Source organism: Erinaceus europaeus, chromosome 20 (assembly GCF_950295315.1).
Source record: "Erinaceus europaeus chromosome 20, mEriEur2.1, whole genome shotgun sequence".
Taxonomy (NCBI): Eukaryota; Metazoa; Chordata; class Mammalia; order Eulipotyphla; family Erinaceidae; genus Erinaceus; species Erinaceus europaeus.
Genome location: NC_080181.1, coordinates 15,652,987 through 15,667,150, shown reverse-complemented (window position 1 = coordinate 15,667,150; position 14,164 = coordinate 15,652,987). Strand labels below are relative to the sequence as shown.

Sequence of the window (14,164 nt, the reverse complement as noted above, 5' to 3'; positions counted from 1 at the left end):
CTGTGGGATTCATTTCTAGTAGGGACACACCATCCATGTTAAACGAAGCAATTAATTTCAATGTTGTGCTGCAATGGAGGCCTGGTGGTGCTCAGGCTGGTATGTGTGCTGTGTGGCTGAGGCCAGTGGAAGCAGCCACTGGGAGGCACTGGGAGGTGAAGCTTCTCCAATTCAGGTTAATCATGGATATTTGAGGGGTATTATTGTGCCATGTTATATTAGGACCAGAGCCATCACTAGAAACAACAGATGTTTTTATTGTTTAACTCAAATGCAAGCTTATATATATTAGATACTTTTCTTCAGAAACAAAGGCCTATAGCAAAACCTTCATATGTGTTCTGAAATTCTCCAATGGCCTCAGCATAACTGGGATTTACAGAGATAGAATCAATTCTAGGTCTGGTCATTGTTAAGAATTTAACATTTGGGGTTATCTAGCTAATTCAGGATTGACCTTGGTAGTATATTGATCAGAGGAAGAGAAAAAAAAAAAAAAAAACCTTCAAACATTGCCCTGCCTTTCCTCCAGTATGTAATTGATTTGAACATTACAGAAGAATTCCCAGACTGTGAATTTCCAGTCCTGGATTCTAGTCTCATCTTTGATCGTCTGTATGACCTTGAACAAGTCACTTTAACTTCTAGGACTTTGGTTTCCTTGCCAGTAAAGTGAAAGAGTTGAGTTAATATGATTGCCAGAATCTCTTCTTCACACTGGAGTTGAGCACAACTATGCTTCAATCCTAGTCCTATCCAATCTTGGGATACACATGAACCCACAAATTTATAAATGTTCCTTAGTGCAGGCAAAGACGCAGAAACACAGTATTTCGTGCAGATATTCAGCAGCAAACAAATGTACACGCCAAAAATCCCACACACAACATAAACAGCTTTAAGTGCATGTACATCTAAAATATCTAAAATACATCCATCTTCTGAGATAGGCAGAATCACAGCGGCTTGCTGACTCTGATGCTATTATAAAAAGGCACTGTGTGACATTGCATTACTCAAGTGCTCCTTAAACTCACATCCTACATGTTGAGCTCACAGAGTGTCAAAGGATGTCTCCCCACTTAATGCTCTCGACATTGTGAATTGGAACATCATGGCTCTCAGCCCCCTGGAATAAAAAGCCCAGTGCCCATAGGCTCCTTCCCCACAGATGGGTGTCTCGAGTCGCACTACCTTATGTCTCAGGAGGGTGGTCAGGGATGGCAGAGGCTCCAATCTGCTGCTTTCTCTCAGTTCACAGCTCTGTAGGCTGGGGAAGCCTGATGTATGTGGAACTGAAGTTCATTTCTCCATTTCTCTTTAAGAGTGGGATTACAGTGAGAGGAATACAAATTAAGAAAAATGGGGAAGGGGCAGAAGGTGGTGCACCTGATTAAGCACACGTTACAATGCATAAGGACTCAATCCCCCAGTCCCCACCTGCAAGGGGAAAGCTTTGTGAGTAGTGAAGCAGTGTTGCCGGTGTCTCTCTATCTCTCTCCCTCTTTATTACTCCCTTCCCTCTTGATTTCTTGCAGTCTCTCTATCCAATAAATAAATACAGATAATTAAAATTTTAAAAAGGGGAGGAAGAAAAGGAAAACCCCATGAGAGGGCACTAAGTTATCTAGCAGAATATTTCTTGCGGGGTGGCAGTTCTGTTGATCAAACCCAAGGCTTTATACATGCAAAGCAAGTGCATTATCATGGAGCTACATCGCTGATCTCTCCAACAGCTCTGGCCTCCTGGAGAGCCCTGAGCCATGTTGTTTACTCTTTCTCAAGCACCAGGTCCCACTCTTAGCCTGGGAAAGTCTTCCCATGAAGTAGGGCCTGGGAAGTCACCTCTAGCTTTCTGGAATCAGCCCTGACCAGCTCTAATCTGGGCTTTATTTCCTGGTCCCTGATTCTCATCCCTTTACCTTTCATGGGGCTTTACATATGCCTGTTCTGTCTTTTTAGATGCTCAGTTACTAGAACTTTCCAACTGCACCTTCAGCCCCTAGTTTATTCCTTCCTCTGCAGGGGTGGGGTTGGGGGAAGTGATGCTCAGGACATGTTGGCTTCAGATTGGACCAATACCTCCTTACCAGGAAGCAAATACTTGATTACAGCACCAATGGCCTGCCTCCCACAGGGCATGTCCTGAAACTAGAGTCAAAGTCTTAAGCCTTCAAGTTCTCATACCAGAGCTTCCAGTCTAGAAGGAAGGGGGGTGGCACTTGGGGCTCTGAAGTTCTGATCCTAAAGCTGAAGCCTCAGTAGGTACCTGCTCAGCCAGTATCACTCTGTCTTCGTTGTTTGGGGGGATCCAAAGGTTTCACATCTTCTCTCTTATCTGATTCCTGCCAAAAACAGATCAGGCCAGAATTTTTCTGTGTATACATGAAGAAGCTGGAGTTCAGAGGCTTGTGAAATGCCCAGAGGTGGAGCTGCTTCTAGTTTAAGCTCCAGGGTCCCATGTCCCCAGTAATATGTTCTTGTGTTCAGATACTGTAGGCAGGTTAGGAGATGCTATAGTTCACTGTAATCAATCAATGTCTTTTGTACTCTGGGTTCCCATGGGCCTGGTGTACATTTGGGGTTTTTGACTCAGTGTCCCTCAAAGGTGAGCAAAAATCTGTCTGACTCAAGGTTGGGGAGGAGGCTTGCAGACATTGCTATGTAACCATCCCAATACATCCCAGGGCAGGGGCTAGCCTGAAGGAAAATTCCTACAGTCCTCTGGGCTAAACTATTTGACTTTGAGACCTGAAGTTGTGTTCTAGAAGTTGTATCACAATAGTGACCATGGCCTGAGGGGTATGTACAAGAGGTGTGTGTGGGCTAGGAAGACAGTATAATGGTTATACAAAAGGCTTTCATGCTAGAGGCCCAGAGACCCCAGGTTTAATCCCCAGTACCACCATAAGTCAGAACTGAGCAGTGTTCTGGTCTCTTCCTCTATACCTTCCTTTGTATCAGTCTTTCTCTCTATGATTAAAATAAATAAAATATTTTTTAAAAAGGTGTGTGGTGGTGGAGCCAAGGGCCAAAATTACAGAGCTGGAGCCAGTGTGTGTGAAGTTGAGAATGGGGGGGGGGGGTGTTCTGTAGTGTTAAGTCAGGCAGTTAACACACCATCAAGTTATTTGTCCAGATCTTGTGGTGTTTGTCATAATGGCTTTTTCAAGACTTGTTGCAATTTCTTTTGAGTGTTTGCAAGAATAAATCACATTCATACTCATAATTTCATATTATTTTTCTTAAAGAAGCCTCTCTAAGTGGTCTCCTTTCAGTCCATGCAAATCCTGAATCCATCTCAGGGACTTGTCTCCAGTCACACTTGGTGGCTGAGCTGGTCCTAGGAGCCAATTAAATAGTTCTGTCCCAGTGTTCTTCCCTCTGTTGTCCCTGCCCCAGAAATGTGAGTCAGGTAGTATAACTGATATATTTGGACAGCGGGACATAACAATTGCCACAGCTCCCTGAACAGATTATCCCCCTTGGTGAAAAGGAAGTCAGGGCCTGGGCCTGGGCCTGAGAAGAGGCCTTGGCAGGGAAATCTAACTTTACCACAGGCCTGGAGGGTCTTGGGTACAACTAAGTACTGCCCTATGCCCCTCTCATGACATCCCCTCAAAATCTAAGAGTTGGAAAGACATGGATAAGACCCTCCAGTCACCTGCTGGGGGTCAAAGTCACAGAGCCAGGGAGCCCTCTTGGTGGGTCAAACACTGGGAAAGTGATGGAAAGCACTGTGTGGGGCAGGGCACATCAGCCAGGAGGTTATGGGCTCACTAATAGTCTCTGGTTAACATTTATTATGACAAAAGTCTCCCTACCCACATGGAAGTCATCATATTTTATGATCTGTGGTCATAAACACACTAACTTCTTTACTGAGTCCAGTATGCTCTGGCCTTCTGGAGCTAACAGGATATGTTCAGTATCTGCCAGATGACAGCTTCTCAAAGATTTGAAGCCAGTGAGGGTGGTCAGACTCAGCCGAGAATGTAGGAAAGAGGAGCTGAATTCCAAGGAACTCTGGTGCTGAACCGAACTGTCCCAATGTCAAATTATGGCAGCACGGACAGCTTAGTACCATTGCCAAATCAAACCTTATTTTCAATAAAACCCAATTCAGAAGGTAAAAAAAAAAGACCTCAAGTTGTATTCCCAAGCATTTGCTGAACAGGAAATAGAGGACACAAGAAAACTAAATGGTCCAATCTGTAGGGGAAACACTGGAATCACTGATGGTAGATATGGGTCTTTCACAGCAGGAATTCCCGGAACCTTTAGAATTCTAACAGGTATCTCAAACCTCCAAACAGTGGGAATAGTATGAGTTGTTTGGGAAACCACATGCCACTTCTGGTGGGGAAAGTCAGTCCTCACTGGCCACTGGCTGCACTCCATCTATAGAGGAAGTGCATCTTGTTAGCTTTTTAGTTCTTTGCAGCTCTGTTCCTGGGCCTTGGGCAAGTCACAACCAAGATTTATAGAAACTCTAGCTTCCTTGCACTGCAGGTCAACCTCCAGTGGAAAAGGAGCTATCCAGAGAGAAGCAGCAGAGAGCCTGAATCCTGAACTGAAAGATTAAATGCTATCTACTGCAAACACCATGTGTCACAGAGGAAACAGGCTGAGCAGATGAAGGCAGCCCAGGCCACAAGGCTATAGGGCACGGATCAAGACCTGTGTTCCATCTGCTGTGCCCTTCATAGCCCAGGTCAGGGTGTGCCCTGTCCCCTTTCCACTGACTGGGTCTGTCCTCTTTACCACTGTGTCCATACTATCCATTGGTGGCACCAGCCTACCAGTCTCAAGGTAGGGCCCCAGTAAGAATCTGTCCCATGAATCTGCAGTGACAGTTGGGTTAGATGACTTTTTAAAATCTCACCAAAGACTTCTTCTTCTTCTAGCGTTTGCCTCACCAAAGACTGAGATCACACAAGTCTGTGAAGAGAGTTGCTAAAACTCAGAAAGACATGGTCAGACAAATACAAGACAGGACTTATGTGGATATGCATGACTAAAATACTTGAACAGGAAGAGCAAGGAAGACAACCTTTCCGATGGGGGTTCAGGAAGCCTGGCTCTGAGTGATGTGTCTACCCATTTGAGATACCCACAGCCCAGTACCAAGTGACTCAGGGCTGGGTATTCCAGAATTCAAGGACTAGAACCTTAGAGCTGAACTGAATTGACCATTAAATTGTCTCAATCCAGGCTGGGAGTATAGATTGACCTGTCAATGCCCATGTTCAGTGGGGAAGCAATTACAGAAGCCAAACCTTCCACCTCTGCACCCCATAATGATCTTGGGCCCATACTCTCAGAGGGTTAAAGAAAAAAAAATCTATCAGGGGAGGGGATGGGATACGGAGTTCTAGTGGTAGTAATTGTGTGGAGTTGTACCCCTCTTATCCTATAGTTTTGTCAGCGTTTATAAATAAATTTGTTTTAAATCTTATTTCTTTAAACCATTATCCCCTCAATAAAACTATTTAAAAAATAAAATAAATTGTCTCAATCAACCAAAGTAGCTTCTTCTTTTGGCAAATTATAACCTGAACTGTGGACTCCTAATGCAAGAAATTACTTCAACTGATTGTTATAAGTTATTGGTGCTGTGCTAGATACTTTAGATTCATAATCTCAGTGAACCCCACAAGTAACCCTATAACTATTATCATAATTATCATCTTCATTTTATAGATGGTGAAACTGAGGCAAAGAGAAATTAACTTACCCAATTCATTCGGCTAATTAGCATCAGATGCCAAGGCTTTGAGACAGTCTGACTTCAGCGTCTGTCTTATTTTTATCATCAGCGAAAGTAGTGTTTGAGATGTCACATTTCCAGAAAGGGTTTAGTATGGAAAGTGTCAAATGTGCCCACAATAGAAGCATGTGATGACTTGCCATACACCCATTTTCTTGCTGCAACAACTGTTGAGTCACGGACAAATCTGCTTCATCCACATGCCTGTACTCCTCTGACTTCCAGCACACAGGATTTGGGGAAGGCAAACCTCAGGCATCGGATAATTTCAGCTACAGATCTTTTACTGTGTTCCTCTAAAAGGTAAGGTTGAATACTCATTCTCCGTCACTACACTTTATACTCACTTGATAACAAGTGAATGAGACCAGGTCCATACCCCCAATACATTACACCTTCAGAATAATAAGTGCCCACAGCAACGGAACCTGTGTCCTTGGACACAGATGCAGGCAGGTCATGGACAGTCTGAGAAAGTGGCCTCTCTCAGCTTCCTCTGGATGTGGTGGCCTTCTGTTTTAGAGGTGGGTGTTGCTCCCAAGACAACAGATAGTTCTTGGCCAGCCTAGACTTGGTCATGCCTCTGACCCCAGACCCCATTTCAGAATCATCTAGAATGCTTTCTCTCTTTGCAAGGAGCAACTCTTCATCTTGCCCCAGCAAAGAGCAACAGACATGGAAGAGATGGAATCGAAGCACCAGGAGTCAGAGTTCTACTGTGCCTCTCATGAACTGGAAGGAACAAGTCTCACCTTCCTCATCTGTTAAGTGGAAGGACTGTACCACCTCTAGTAGCAGTGAATGTCCAAGGAGAGGAATCAGTTTTCTCTGTGGAGCTGACTATAAGGGGATGCAGTACTGGTCAGCAAGCGTTGCCCAAAGAAGAGCATCAGAAACCAGGGGGTGAGGTGGGACGGGGCTGGAGTACAATGTTGAGAGGATCTAGTGGAATTTCTCCTTAGAAAGGTCAGTTCAAGTTAAAAAGCAGATCTGTGCAGCCTTCAAAACATGCTGGAGGAGCCTGGAGCTGACCCACCCATAGAGCTGATATCCTCTTGTGCATCAGGCCCTGGGCTTAAACCCTAATACCACATGGAGCACCATGGACAGCACTATGGGGGTGCTTCATGGTGGAGCAATGCTGTGATAGCAACTGAATGACCGAGCTCAGACCACCACAAGCTTTCAGTCAACACCCTGGGTGTCTACAAGGAATCCTGTATTTAACTGCGTACACACACACACACACACACACTCACACACGCAGCAGGACCCCAAGTCACAGAATCAGAGATGTACATTTTACATTTCCCAGAACCTGGACGTAAGTCATTCAGCATAAGGCTTGGGAATGGCATTTGGAAAACACTGTTTGTGAGGGCTTATGTTCTCTGATTACACAGACAGTGTCCACTTGCACTTGTAAGAACACCCAACACAGAGCCCAGCACATACTTGCTCCCCAACTTTTCAATAAATATGTTGTGGTTGGGAGTCGGGTGGTAGTGCAGCAGGTTAAGTGCACGTGGCACAAAGCACAAGGATTTAAGGATCCCAGTTCAAGCCCCGGCTCCCCACCTGCAGGGGAGTCGCTTCACAGGCAGTGAAGCAGGTCTGTAGGTGTCTATCTTTCTCTCCTCCTCTCTCCATTTCTCTCTGTCCTATCCAACAACAAAATCAATAACAACAATAATAATAACTACAACAATAAAATAAGGGCAACAAAAGGGAACAAATAAATAAATAAATATGTTGTGGTTGAGTGAAAAGCATGCAATTACCTTGACTGATGAAAACCTGAGTTCACTTCACTTTGTCCCTTAACTAAGTCCATGTTGCATCTTTATTACACTTGTGATATGCTACCCTTTAGTAAGTCATATGCTATTATCCTCATTTTACAGATGGGGAAACTGAGGCACAGAGCTACTGAGACAAGCTCCACACCAGGTCTTGCCCCAGAGCACTGGGGCCATTCTTGCTTCTGTTCATTTTTACTACAATGTCTAAGAAGAAAAAATAATAGTCCCTCAACTCTCTCAGGATTTGCCTCAAGTGACATCAGGCATTTGTCCAGACACCAGCATCAGGAGCAATCCTGGTTTATTTTCCTCATTTCCTGAAGGGGCACTGGAGCTCAGGGTGGGTGACTCACCGTCACTCCACAGTAGGGGACACCTTAGGAATGGTGCATGCTGTCTCATGCTCCTTGGTCTTTGGGGGTGCATCTCTGTACAGTAAAGGGTGTTTGTCCTCTGCCTTCCTTCCCACTGCTAGAGCCCTTCAGAAGTTTCTTGCAGGGAATCTGGTGATCTGCTGCCCCCTAGTGCCATAGCATGCATGGCACATCTCAGATTCCCACTAACCAGACCCTGCTCTTCTGCCTGCCTCCCTGGGAAGGGGAATAGGGGTTCATTCCCCACTCATTGTGCCTCTATCTTTAAAAGAAATAGACCCTCATTCTCAACCGAGGGGGCTAAGGTGAGGGAAGGGCCTGCACAGAGGTCACCAAGCCTCCACATACTGGGGTTACCCTCCTACACCCCCAGCTCAGTCCCTTCCTCCTTCTCTGCTGCCTGACCTGCTCCACCCCTGCCCAATGCAGCACATACATGTGTTCACACATGTGCATGCACACACATACACACCCACACACACTCCAGCACACACACTCAACTCACACATGCACAACCACACACTCACATACACACCACACAGGGATAATCTATGCGCAAGAAACTTTTTTTCTAAATATTTATTTATTCCCTTTTGTTGCCCTTGTTGTTTTATTGTTGTTGTTATTATTATTGTTGTTATTGATGTCATCATTGTTGAACAAGACAGCGAGAAATGGAGAGAGGAGGGGAAGACAGAGAGGGGGAGAAAAAGATACACCTGCAGACCTACTTCACCACCTGTGAAGTGACCCCCCTGCAGCTGGGGAGCCGGGGGCTTGAACCGGGATCCTTAAGTTGGTCCTTGCACTTTGTGCCACGTGTGCTTAACCCAATGTGCTATCATCCAACTCCCCTCAAGAAACTTTTATTTTATTTATTTATTTATTTATTTTTATTCTTTTTCTTCAAGAAACTTTTTACACACCTTCTCTGCCCCAGCAGCGTAGACACAGACCACCTCTACTGTGAGGGAACTGGGGAGCCCATGGCCAAGTGGGCAGAGGGTCTGGGTGGCACCTCACCCTGGCCAGGCCAAGTCTCCTGGTGGCTCCTGGTGCTCAGGAGCATATGCCTCAGCCTCTCTCTAAGACCTTGCGAGTGTGAGGGCAGCCTCTTAGCCTCTTGGCCCTCTTTGGACTATGTGCCCAGGAGAATGCACTGGACAGAGATTTTCTGAACACAAAGTCTTCAGGAAGAGGACCTGAGACGCCTTGAGGAGTCTTGGAATAAGTAACAGCATCATGTGTATGTGAGAATAATATAGTAGTCACTATTCATCCAGAACCACTTGGAGTAAGAGATTGCTTTTCTTTTTCTTTCTTTCTTTCTTTTTTTTTTTTTTGGCCACCAGGGTTATTGTTATTGCTGGGGCTCGGTGCCTGCACCATGAATCCACTGCTCCTGGAGGCCATCCCCCCCCTTTGGTTGCCCTGGTAGTTTTATCATTGTTGTGGTTACTATTATTGTTGTTATTGATGTCATTGTTGTTGGATAGGAGAGAAATGGAGAGAGGAGGGTAAGACAGAACAGGGGAGAGAAGGATTGACACCTGAAGACCTGCTTCACCGCTTGTGAAGCAGCCCCTCTGCAGGTGGGGAGCCGGGGGCTCGAACTGGTATCCTTATGCCAGTCCTTGCGCTTCGTGCCATGTGCATTTAACCCACTGCGCTACTGCCCTCTCTGAGACTGCTTTTCTATGTGGGGGAACTGAGTCTCAGAGGACCCTGCCAATAGTCCCACACTCAAAACAAGCCAAGTCAAAGCTCAAACCCAGGTCAACCAATTCCAAGCCTGTGACCTTAACTGTGATGCCAGGGAAGAAATGCTGCAGTCATTGGAATGGGGCCCTGGAACCCCACTGGAGGATGGGAGCACCCCAAGCCACCCCAGCCACTGTCCACAGCAGCAGCCAGCAGCTCTCATGCCCCTCGGGGAACAAAGGTGGGGGCCATCGTTCACTGAGGCACCAGTCAAGAGCCAGCTCACTCAGCATTCAGCAAGTACCTACTATGTGCAGGGATTGTTGGGCCCTGGGCTAGTGTAACAACCAAGAGCTGCTCTCTTACAGCTGTGGTCAGTGGGGCAGACAGGGAAGGGATGGCAGAATTAGAGGAACTAGTCCCTGCCCCCAAGGTCAGAGTTTTAGAATAGCCAAACCCTAGCTGGGTACCCCACATGCCCTGGGGAGGGGGCAATGAAGGGTTGAATATTATTAATGGTGTCCAAGCATCTGGCCCAGGGACACTAGACTGGAAACATTATTTACTCCAGAGCAGGGCACCCTGGGCAATGTGCAGCAAGGTTTGGCATAACTCTGCTCCTGATTGATAGGCCTTTCAGGAAACAAAGCCCACAAGAGAAGGCAGCATGCCCCTGGCTTAGAGCCAAAAGTGCTCCAACTTTGCTTTGTCAAGTGTGTCTTTTTGTTTGTCTCCATCTCCTGCTAGCCTCTGCCTTCACTACCAGGTGGTGTTCTGCCTCTGAGGATGTGACTGCCTGGCTATCCTTGTGTGTACACACATACACACAGACACGCACACACATTGTCCCTGTGGTTACCTACGGTACGGGAGGACACAGGGAGGAGACACAGCTCCACAGACCTGCTCTAGGCCCCTTGATTCTGAAGCCACCACCTGGCATTTCTGTTTCCCGAGAGGCAGATGAGACCCTTCTGAAGGCCATGGCAGCTAAGACTAGGGTGGGGCAAGGGGGGGGGTGCTGCCTCATCTCAGCAGGGTCTTGTAGAGCCGCAGGTCTAGTGCTAAGACCTTGAACTGCTGCACCCCCCCCCCACACACACACACACACTATCCACAACCCCCAGGATCCTCAGGCCACAAACACTCTTTGGGGGAAACCACAGCAATATATATATATTTTTTGAAAGGGCAACAGACTTTAGAGCCTGGAGCCCTGAGGACCTGGGGGCAGAACCAAGGAGGTCACATGCCATGGGACACATGCAGCCCATGGACTCCCCAAAATGATGTCAGTAAGAGCCTGGGGAGCTGTCCCCTGAATGTAGTCCTTCCAGAGCCTTCTAAGCACAGAGGTGATCACACCTGAGGGGAGCACCCTCCCCTGGTTTCTGCTACCTCCTCCTACCCCCTTCCCCCCTCCCCCGAAGCTCTGGACATCACAGTTGCAAGTTCTAAGTGAAATTTCTTTCCAGCACCTCACTGAGCCACTGCCACCACCACCAAGTGTCCCCATTCCAGGGTGAGGCTCTAAGGCCGAACTCACTTTTTTTCCATGGTTAGGGCACACCCACCCCCAGCTCTCCCAGTTTAGTGCTGGGCTGCTAAAGCTCAAACCAAGGCTGGCTCCCAGGCCCGGGCCCAATCCAGGATCCAGGCGCCTCTTCCTCCACCCTGCACTAAGAGCTTGTGTATTGGGGTGGGGATGGGGTCACTGGCCTCTAAGTTCCTGCAGAAGATGAAGAGTCCCTGTCTGGCAGAAGCAGATCCTGCTGCCCCCAGAGGCCCCGAGGAATTGCAGCTCAGAGCCCTGCTGCCTGGAGTCAGGGACCCACAGGGAGGTAGTTAATCTTGGCAGCTGCAACCAGCAGCCCAGAACCAAGAGGACTGAAACGGGGGCCATGGTGACAGACACTTCAGCCCTGGCCCTTCTAAGGCACAGCCCCCCCCTACCTCTCACTCCCACTCATGTGCCTAGGGAATCCACTTGCCTTGAGAGAGGTCCCATAAGCTTTGGTTTGGGGTTGCTGAGGGGGTCCCCTCATGGTCCCAAAGTCTAGAAAAACCAGAGACCTGTGGCTGGAGCACTCTCATTCTATAAAGAGCAAGGCATATAGAAGCTAGAGCTTTTCCAGACCAAGCCTCTAGTCCCTGTGCTGGGGAACCAAGTGTGGGGAGGACATGCCACCACCCTTAGGGAGGGGCCTCCCACCATAGCCCATGAGAGGACCCCTGCCTCCACCCTGCACGGACTCCTTCTTGGCTCTTACTCCCCACCAACACATACGAGCTCCCCCTCCCCAGAGGTATGAGGTGACTGGGTGAGATAGCACAGTGGATGACCCAGCCTAAATCAGGGCCAGAGTAGCTAAGGCGCTCACCAGCTAACTCCCCTGCCCCATACCCAGATCTTCCCACCCATGGTGCCACGAGGAAAGGCCAGGGTAGAGGAGCCCAGGAGACCTTGTGACCCTAGTAAGCACCCACTTCTGGTGCTCCGGGGAGCTGGGATGAGGCCACCTCTGGGGTCAGCAGAGCTGTGGGGCTCTTCTCTCCACACCAGGAAGCAGGCCCAACTTTCCTCCAGCCCGAGTCCCCATCCCCATCTATTACCCCCGCCTGTTACTGCCTGGCCCTCACCCACCTCCTAGTCCAATGTTGTCCAACACAGCTCCACATGCGATTCACCTGGGTAGGTTGGCAAGCACCTGGGCCGTGAAGAAGGCAGACTGGGCTTCAGAAGGGCTGCTCGGGAAACCTAGCTCTCTCAGTTGCTCAGCATTACTACTCCTCTTGAACCTGCTCATGACATCATTAACGCCAACCCCACCCACCTCCACTACCACCTTTGTACCAGGGAAGCAGGTCAAGTAACAATCTCTGCCTTCTAGAAGAGGGCTTAGAACCCCCCACAGCCAAAAATAACCTCAGAGCAGGGCAGATGCTACTCCTGGGGTGTGAGCACACAGTGAGAAGAGCCCAACTATCCCAGGAAACCAGGCTCCTGGTGGCCATTCAAAAGCCACCTCCTCCTGGCAGAGGACCCCAAGTTCTGTGAAGAGCAAGTGGAAAACAAAAGTTTGCAAGGGATTTGGACTAGGACACATGCTCTCTCTGGTGGTGCAAAGGGGAAGTGCATAACCTTAGACAACTATTAGTTACTTGGGGTGTGTGTGTGTGTGTGTGTGTGTGTGTGTGTGTGTGTGTGTGTGTGTAGAAAGAGAGAGGGAGAGAGAGAATTCATGTTTAAATTGTAGAAAATTCCAAAGTGAAGTGAAAGTTAAGCAGCTCCTATTCTGTGTGACCTTCAGGAAGAGGGAGAGGGAAGTGATTCCAGGGACTAGGAATCAGGTTACAGATCCCAGAATGTCACCTCAGCCCTGGCTGCTCTCCAGAGTCACTTGGGAGCTAGTCACATGTCCGTTTGCATAGGCCCACCTTAAGATTCCCATTCAGTAAGTCTGGGGGAGTGGAGGGGTTGTTGGGACAATGGGAGCGAGAGGGACACCACATACCAGGGTCTCTGGGAAGAAAGCCTGGGGCCCAGCAGAACCTTGTGTTTCACAAGGCACAGAGGGGAAATGACTCATCCCACACCATTTCCCCTCCAGACCACCTGGAATTTCCCCTCTCACAGGCCTGTGTCCTGAACATTCTAGAAGCATGACTCCTCTCCACTACTCTTACCTCTCCCTAACGAATGTTGGAATGGTTGCTGAAGACGATGGTTCAAACTCAGAATCTGATATAGGCAGGTTCCATCACCTGGGCAGGTCTTTGTCTTTCCTTGGGCCTCAGTTTCCCTTTCTGAAAAGTGAAGATTTTCTATTTTGCTATGCTATGCCCAGATATTATGTGGCTCTGTGACGGATAGTAGACTTCAGGGTCTGGGGACAACGAATTGAAATAGAACACTTAATTCTCAAGCAGAATGGTAGCCTAGTCTGCTTTTGTTACATACACACACACACACACACACACACTTCATTTTTAACTCTGCAAAGTGTTGTTGTCTGGACTTCCCACAAATTCTGCCCTCCCCTCTCTGGAATGCCTGCAAAGCCAGGTAAGGAAAGTGGACACTAGGTGGCACACTGACTCCACCATTCCATTTAGCTTCCTAGAGTCCTCTACCCAAAGAAAGAAGAGTTCCTTCCAGAATGGGAGCCAACGGAGCAAGCAGGCAGAGGCACTTGGGAGGCTTCTAGTTTCTACAAGCAGGAGGACCAGAGGCAAGTCAGGGGTAGAAAGAAAGGGTAGATGGGCAGCAGCCTCACTGTCCACTCTCTGGTCCCGAGATGACCCAGACCAGCACTTGAATAGGACCAATTGTGCCCTGAGTGTGGGAAGAAGGGTGGTGTGAGCTTAGTACCAGGGTCTGCAGGGGTTAAGGAGAGAGGGTGTATGACGTCCACACCAAGACCCTGCACCCCCCTCCCCAGCACACAGGTGTCTTTGTGAAGATGAGAAAACAGAGAATGTGGCCATGAAGAGTCTCACCTTCAAGGGTCATGTGG

General features: G+C 48.1%; 1 long non-coding RNA gene across 1 annotated transcript; it reads right to left on the bottom strand.

Annotated features, from left to right (window-relative positions):
- Positions 1 to 237: 237 nt before the first annotated feature.
- Positions 238 to 13,616, bottom strand: LOC107522497 (uncharacterized). Its single transcript, XR_001601513.2, has 3 exons — positions 13,335 to 13,616; positions 12,292 to 12,355; positions 238 to 2,345 (listed from the first exon to the last, which is right to left on the bottom strand). It is a non-coding gene; the product is annotated as an uncharacterized LOC107522497 (long non-coding RNA).
- Between the last annotated feature and the right edge of the window lie 548 nt (positions 13,617 to 14,164).